Source organism: Artemia franciscana, chromosome 12, assembly GCF_032884065.1.
Source record: "Artemia franciscana chromosome 12, ASM3288406v1, whole genome shotgun sequence".
In the NCBI taxonomy this organism is placed as follows: Eukaryota; Metazoa; Arthropoda; class Branchiopoda; order Anostraca; family Artemiidae; genus Artemia; species Artemia franciscana.
The window spans coordinates 1864755-1871944 of NC_088874.1; the positions used below are offsets into that span (position 1 = coordinate 1864755).

General features: G+C 33.2%; 1 protein-coding gene across 2 annotated transcripts in view; it reads right to left on the reverse strand.

The window, feature by feature from the left end:
* The window catches only part of LOC136033564 (rab3 GTPase-activating protein catalytic subunit-like), a 424515-nt gene that overhangs the window by 265527 nt on the left and 151798 nt on the right, over nt 1–7190 (reverse strand). The gene's annotated exons all lie outside the window — the stretch shown is intronic.

Consider the following 7190-nt stretch of genomic DNA (forward strand, 5'->3'; position numbering starts at 1 on the left):
AGTTGCCCTCCTATATTTTTAGTAACTTAAAAAGGGCACTACAACTTTTAATTTCCGCCCGAATGAGCCCACTGTCGATATTATAGAGCCATTGGTTCGATACGATTCCTCTGGGTATATGCCCCCTTTGGAACCGGCTGACGGAGACAATAGTGACTCAGGTGAACTTTAATTCAGTCACAGGTTCCTGTTAATCACAGGAAATAAGAAACAGGGTCCCAGGTAGAAATATGGTGCTTTAATTAAGAAGATATTCAGCAACTGGTCAAAACAACTATAGATGGTATTCTAGCCTAAGTAACTTTGGTGCAGGGAAGAAAACAGTAACGGTTATAGACTGAGACAACTTTGTAGGAATAACAATCCAGTTATGGCCTATACAGTATTTGGACGTAAAATGGACCATTAGCTAAGATAGCACTCATAAGATGGTGGCATGGCCAAATGTTAGAAATTGAAAGGAAGTAGTCAGTCTGGACTGGTCCCAGCTAAAAATGGGAACGGGGCCTCAAATATTGACAAGGAAAATGTTAAAGAGAAGTGGGCAGAACATTTTGGGAATATCTTTAAACCGTGGTAAGATTGTAGGAATAATGTAGAAAAGAATAAAAATGCCGACAATTTGGAAGTGAAGGAAACTTTTGCAGGAAGAGCTAGAGATAGTACTATAATGATTAAAGAATGATAAGTAGCCTATTCAGATGCTGATAGTGTGGTAAATGTATTTTTCAATTTCACTATGTGTTTTCCATCTCTTGATTTCGTCTTCTTTGAAATTACGGGTACACGGGTTGAAACAACGCTGACGCATGGCAAAACAAGAGGGATGACGCATGGCAAATAAATACATAATTTGAGCTATATATTTCCAGACCTGGGGTGGGGATAAAGTATAAAGTTGCAGTCAAAATGTGCTAATTACGATTATTCTGCATATTATGAAGTAAGAATTGTTTTCTTATCATGTTTCCTTCTCATAAAGCCCCATTTCTAGGTTTATACCTTTTATTTTTTATACGCAAATTTGGTTAAGTTTATACTGGAATGTACTTTTGTATATTTTCTTCTTCCAACGCAACACAATAATAAACAGGGACAATTTTTAATCAGAAGATTGGCATATTGAAATCAAAACGTACAATTTGTTTTTTGGAAAATTCGAACAATAGAAACGTTTTCAAAATAGATGATATATAAAATACAACGAGAAATATTTTATGGTTTACCTCAAATATATTTTGTAATTCACCTTTTTCCAAATTTAAGCTCAAATTCCGATTCCCTGATATAAATTGTAACTTTTCAAACATTTAAACAATAGAAACATTTTCAAAAATTTGAAATATAACAAAAATATTTGATTGTGTACCTCAATTTTTTTATAATTCGCCTTTTTTTAGAATTTACCCTCAAATTCTGAATCCTCGAAGTAAATTCTTATCCCCGTACTTGATAATCGTGTTCTTATTTTCAACTGTTAATATTGCCGTCTTCATAAATATGAAAATAGGAATTCTCCAAGATATTTTTTCAATACGTAGCACTTATCCATAATGAAAAAAAATATACAATAAAGTCAAATTCAAATATAGGATGGACATGTACAAATTTCGCAAATTACGGTAATAAATTATTCAAACCTTCTAGGCCATGTTATAGCCAAATTTACTCCTATTCGAGCTATTAAATTTTTGAACATTTTATTGCTATTGCTGAGTTTCATTTTCTAAATATAGAAAATATTTTTTTTAAAGTACCAGATACATTATCTTTCAGATTGTCTTTTCAATATATGATTAACAATATTCTGTCCCAGCAAGGGCTGCAATTTCATAAACATATTTTTTTTTATTTTAATTCAAAATATATTTTTTCAAAATCTATGGGGGGGGCATATTATCTTTCAGATTGTCTTTTCAATATATGATTAACAATATTCTGTCCCAGCAAGGGCTGCAATTTCACAAAAATATTTTTTTTGATTTTTTTATTTTAATTCAAATGATTTTTTTTATTTTAATTCAAAATATATTTTTCAAAATCTATGGGGGGGGGCATATTTTTTTCAAAGAAAATACGCAAAATCGTCTTCAAATTACCATTGCTTCTACTTAAGCAGTTTATGTTATTTGGCTTGTGGTCACAACCTGATTAACTGACAATGATTCTAACTCAAGCAGACAAAATTACCATGCACAAATTCGAGACAATCTTTGTTATTTTTTTGCACCTTGTCATTGCCAAGTACATTTATATTGCACAACCATTGCAACAAATAAAGACACTTTTTAATCAGAAGATTGGCAAATTGAAATCAAAACGTACAATTTGTTTGTCTTCATTGCAACAAATAAAGCAAAAATAGATGTCAAGTTCCTGAACACCGTCCTTCAGGCACTTCCGAATATTTTTTTGTTGGAGCAAACTCGGAAGTGACTTCTCCCATTACGTCTAGGTTTGTTTTATTTTTCGTCCTCTTTTTGAAAAGCAGTGTCCAGTAATGTGATACAAAATGATATTAAAAATCACACTTCTATTTTGAGACGCAGAAATACTTCATGTTTAAGCAATTGTTGTTTTCAGAGACTGAAGGCCCATACAGAAGGTTAAAAATTATCCCTGGCCCTGGAGATTAAAATATAAAATATGTATATCGTGACACTTACGTCAATTGACGAAAATTTAGGGGGGATCCATTTTTAATTTTTTTTTTGGGGGGGGGGGCAAATTTGTCAGTTTTATGAAAGCACAAAAAAAGGATTTTTCAATGAAATTACCCAGAGAAAGATATTTTTGAAATTTAGGAGGCATATGATTATAATTTTCCCCCAATCGCCCAATTGACATCACTGCATCGTTGATCTACCAAGCCAAAACTACGGGATTTTTCCAGCCAGTTATATTACGCAACATAAACATAATGGAAGATCAGGTTTGGCAACTGTTCTTAACGGACGCTTGTATAAACAAGAAAGGTTTTTAATAACCTTCAATTAACGTCACAAAAATCTTTAAATCAAGAACGCCTGTTGCAGCTATTCGGTAAGCAAGATACGTGGGACCGAGTTAGGTTGGGTTAGGTACCGGAGAAGTTGAGGTGTACCAACCGATGGACCGTGCTAGGTTTATTATGTTGGTGACGATTATCAAAATGACAACATAAACCCAGCACGGTCTAACCTATTAGCAACATCAATTACCATATATAATTAAATATAATAAACATAATTAAAAAGTTACTTAAATATTAAATATAACGAAACGTTAGTTACCATATCCAATTTTTGTATTGTTGAATACATTTTTACTGAACAAGCATTTGCATAGTAACAGAAAAGGCGATGTACTCTTCTGAGTAACAAGAAGACATTTTCGATATTATAATAAATGGATAAATACTACTATTTAAATAAAGGTAAATTCTAAGCTCCTGTTAGTACATGACCTGCTTTTATCCTTATACTTAAGTTTCAAGTCAATATATATATATATATATATATATATATATATATATATATATATATATATATATATATATATATATATATATATATATATCAATAATATTCGATTGCTGGATTTATTTAAAAATATATATAAATATAAACAGCTTATACAGTATATTTGAACTGTTCCGGGGCCAATTTCACATAATCCATACAACAAAAAATAGAGGAAAATATTCAACAGAGGATTAACTATTGAAAATACTATTACTACATTTTAGTATGTGCATTGATAAATTTGCTCCTATAATGCTTCTCAGCCTCTACACTTCCGAAATGGTAACAAAATACCGTTTTCGGTACAATGCGGTATTTTACGTGGAGCTATTCAGACAAATTTAAAAGGGACAGAGGCTTTTAATTAAAAGTTAAACATACCTCTGCGATCTTGCGGTACCCTACTAGCCGCAGCAAAAAAAAATATTAAGCAGATAAACCTAATTATAACTAATATAACTTAACTAACCTAACTATATTCCTAACTAACTATACAATTACATGTTGTTCACTTTTATAGTTTATTACCGCGGATTATTTAATATTGCATGTAAATCCAGCAAAAATATGATTTAGTCACCCATTTAAAATTTACGCTAAATCATGCTTAAGGCTTTCACCCTACACGGGATTGTAATTTCAGTTATAGGGTAGCAGGTTACTGTTAACAAAAGAATCTTATTTTCAAGAGAAGGGGGGCTCGAAAACTGTAGTTGAGGGTTATAGAAAATGACAAATCAATTGTCAATACGGACCTCTTTGTACAAACCTTTATCATTTGTGGAACAAAATGGCAGAAATCACCACTCTCCATTGGCACGATCTCTTTTTTCACATAAAGGGGTCACCATCTGCGAAAGATTTATTAACAGCTTTTGAGCCCAATGTAGCGTTCATGTCAAATTGTAGATCTTAATCGGTCTGCTATAGAGCACTTTTTCAAGATGAGGGGTCAAAATCATCTATACCTTGTCGATGAATCATCTAAGACCAAATCGATAAATTTCTTTGGAACTGCAATTCTTGACATTTTGACCTCTTTGGCCAAAATATTGATGTTTTCGGGCGCAAAATGGCAATAAAAACCAGTTTAGTGAGGCATGATCTCTTTGGTCAGAACGGTTCGTAATAACGAAATAAGGAGCGACACGGCTCAACAGTAGTCGAGACTCTAAAAACTGAGTGTTGATATCAATAGATATATCAAAAGAATACAAATATATAATATTCCAAGTAAATAAGTTTAACTAAGTTTAGTCTTCCCCTTTAAAGGTTACGAGCCCGAGAAAATTCGCCTTATTTTCAGAAAAGGGAGAAAAACCCCCTAAAAGTCACGGAATCTTAATGAAAATCACACAATCAGATTCAGTGTATCAGAGAACCCTACTGTAGAGGTTTCAAGCTCATATCTTCAAAAATGTGGAATTTTGTATTTTTTGCGACAAGAAAGATCACAGATTCGTGTTTATTTATTTTTTTTTTCTTACCGAGGTTGGATCGTACCGAGCCAACGGTCCTAAACACTAGAATAGGGCCCAATTAAACGGAGATTAAAAATTCTAGCACCCTTTCCAAGTGACAAAAAGATTGGGGCATAGTAGTCCCCTCCCACAACCCTTTTTCCCGAAAGTTATCCATCCACAAGTTTGAGGTAGTCATTTTGTTTAAAATAGTTGAAAGATCCAATGGCTATCCTCTGGAGATAACAAGACCCCTACAATCCCCGAGGATAGGTCTTTAAGTTGTAAAATTTGTCCATTTTTACGTACAATATTTGTTATTAGGAAGTATACAGACGTTTTTCGAGGGGGGGGGATTTGTGCTTAGGGTGGATTTCCAAAGGAATAATTTTCCGTGGGTTGGTAAATTTCCATGAGTAAAATTTCTAGGGTAAATTTCACACAGGGGGATTTGACAGAATTCCTATTCGAAATTCTTTTAATTTGTCTTCTTCTCTTTGTCAACTCAAATTTGCATTTGAAGTTGTTGCGGGAGAAATGATCGAGGGAAATTTTTAGCGTGTTTTGATTTCGGGGAAAAATTTCCACGTAAAGGAAGATTTCCGGAGTGACCAGAAAAATGGTTAGAGCTTAAAGTCTTTTTTCAAATGAAAGTGTTTTGAGGATAATTTTTTAGGCTGAATGGTCTGCAAGAAACTTAAAGAGGGGGGGGGATTCTCAGCAGGGTGTGTGTCTATTTATCGTTGGAGGGACTTTCCATGGAAAAGTTTCCCGTGAAGGGAAGAAATTTTTTATTGATGGTAAGCCGAATTTACTGGCGTTACTTGAAAAATGACAAGAAATCAAATTAAATAACAAGTTTTTCCAACTGAAAGCAAGGAGCAACATTAATACTTGAAACAGAAAGAAATAATTCTTTATATGAAGGGGTTGCTCCACTCCTCAATACCTTGTTCTTAATGCTAAGGTTTGACTGTTTGCCCCAATTTTTAAGAACGACTCTTGAAACACCATAGCCGTTTAATTAGAATAGGAAGCTCTTTTAAAAGCGCTAAATACTTTATATTGAATAATTACTGGAAATAAGACCTGATACGGCACAGAAATGTACACGAAAGAAACGTTGAAAAATGAAGAATCCACGATGTAAATTTTTCATCACTCATCACTCATCTCATCAATTTAGAATTCAGCTAAATTCATTAACAGAATTTGTTTTTATCAACAATAAATTCCACTACCAAAGATTAAAATACTTAAGACTAAAGAAAAAAATTTTGTCCGACTGCTAAAAGCGTAAAATTAATGCATAAAAACAAATTTTGAAGTGTTTTAAAGCTTTTCGCATCCTCTCCCCCCCAAAAAAAAAATCCAGGGTATACTCTTGCCAACAGATAAGTCCAATATTTGTGACATACGCTTTAGGAATCGTGTGTTTAGTTAAGAAAAATGTCTGACGACCGGCGTCACAAAAGTTACCCAAGGGAATCAAAACAACACTTCTGAACACAAAAGTACAGGACAGTAAAGTCTCTTTTTCTCTTTGACGAAACTGCATAAAAATAGGAACAACGACATTTTTGTATTGCGTTTTATTATTCCCCCTCTGATATTGCGCTTCTCAAGTGTTGCCAATCGATCGCCTTCATTTCATTCAGTGTCCAGTGGGATCCGAACTTACCGAAATTAACCTCTAAGTCCCCTTGGACATTTCTGAATATTGTGTTTTCTCTGTTTTCATCACAGAACATAATTTTGTTCTTTTGAACTTCGACAGTTATAAACTGAAATTTTGAAAAATTATGGGTACTTACGTATTATACCGACCACACTGTTGTTCTTGGTCTTTTCAAAACCAGCTTCTCTGTATTCACTCAAAGATGATCAGCTTAACCTGAGTGGTATTGACTATTATGCAGGAATATCTTAATTAAATATTCAATATATAGCGTTGTTTAAGTTAGGTATTTAATATAATGCGTTCTGGGTGGCCTTCTTTCAATAATTGTCTGTTGCAGTTTCCATAATTTTGTTACTAAAGTATTATATTTTCATCTGAATTTGGTATATTTCATTATGATTAACCTAACTTCACTTCTTAAGTATGGTCGGGATAACACGTGAGGTATTTTGTCCTTCTGAACTTTGATAATTATAAATTAAAAATTTGAAAAAATATGTATTGATATTGACCATTTCCCCCTCCTTTGGATCTGACCTCACCCTT